Source organism: Ictidomys tridecemlineatus, unplaced genomic scaffold (assembly GCF_052094955.1).
Source record: "Ictidomys tridecemlineatus isolate mIctTri1 unplaced genomic scaffold, mIctTri1.hap1 Scaffold_122, whole genome shotgun sequence".
NCBI classification, from domain to species: Eukaryota; Metazoa; Chordata; class Mammalia; order Rodentia; family Sciuridae; genus Ictidomys; species Ictidomys tridecemlineatus.
The window spans coordinates 366,301-367,632 of record NW_027521114.1 but is presented as its reverse complement, the minus strand read 5'-3'; positions in this window follow the sequence as shown (position 1 = coordinate 367,632).

Below are 1,332 nucleotides of genomic sequence, written 5' to 3'. Positions count from 1 at the left end.
CTCTGTAACAGTCCGTCTGCACCAAAGTCTCCAAATTCTGCTCTCTGCAATAGTCCTTCTGCAACCCAGTCTCCAACCTCTGCTGTCTGCCACAATCATTCTGCACCCCAGGCTCTAACATCTGATTTCTGTATCAGTCTTGCACCCCAGTCTGCAAAATCTGCTCTCTGTAACAGTCCTTCTGCACCTCAGTCTCCAAACTCTGCTCTCTGCAATGATCCTCCTAAACCACAGACTCTAACCTCTTCTCTCTGCAACGATCCTTCTGCACCCAAGTCTCCAAACTCTGCTCTCTGCAACAGTGCTTCTATACCCCAGTCCCCAACCTCAGCTCTCTGAAAGATCCTTCTGTACCAAAGTCTCCAAACTCTACTCTCTATAACAATCCTTCTGCACATCAGTCTCCAACCTCTGCTCTCAGCAACAGTCCTTATGCACCCCTGTTTCCAACTTCTGTTCTCTGCAACAGCCCTTCTGTACCACAGTCTTCAACGTCTGCTCTCTGTAACAGTCTTTCTGTACTGCAGTCTCGTACCTCTGCTCTCTGTAAAGGTCCTTCTTGACACCAGTCTCCCACCTGTGCTTTCGGTATCACTCTTTCTGCACCCCAGTCTCCAAGCTCTGCTCTCTGTAACTTTCCTTCTGCACCTCAGTCTTCAAACTCTGCTCTCTGAAACAGTCCTTCTGCACCTCAGTCTTCAACAACTGCTCTCTGCAACAGTCCTTCTGCACCCAAGTCTCCAGCCTCTTCTTTCTGTATAATTCTTTCTGCACCCGAGTCTCCAACCTCTGTTCTGCATAACAGTCCTTCTGCACTTCAGTCTCAAAACTCTGCTCTCTGCAACAGTCCTTCTGCATGCCAATCTCAAACCTCTACTCTCTGCAACTGTCCATCTGCACACCAGTCTCAAACCTCTGCTCTGTGCAGTAGTCCTTCTGCACCCCAGTCTCAAACCTCTACTCTCTTCAACAGTCCTTCTACACCCCAGCCTCCAAACTCTGCTTTCTGTATCAGTCCTTCTGCACTCAAGTCTCTAAATTCTGCTCTCTGTGACAATCCTTCTACACCCAAGTCTCCAACCTCTGCACTCATCAACAGTCCTTCTGCACCTCATTCTCCAACCTCTGCTCTCTGCAAAGGTCTTTCTGCACCACAGTCTTCAACCTCTCCTCTCTGTAACAGTCCTTCTACACCTCAGTCTCCAACCTCTTCTCTCTGTAATATCCTTCTGTAACAAGTCTCCAAACTCTGCTTTCTGTAACAGTAATTCTGAACAGAGTCTCCAAAATCTGCTCTCTGTAATAGACCTTCTGAACCCAAGTCTCCAAACT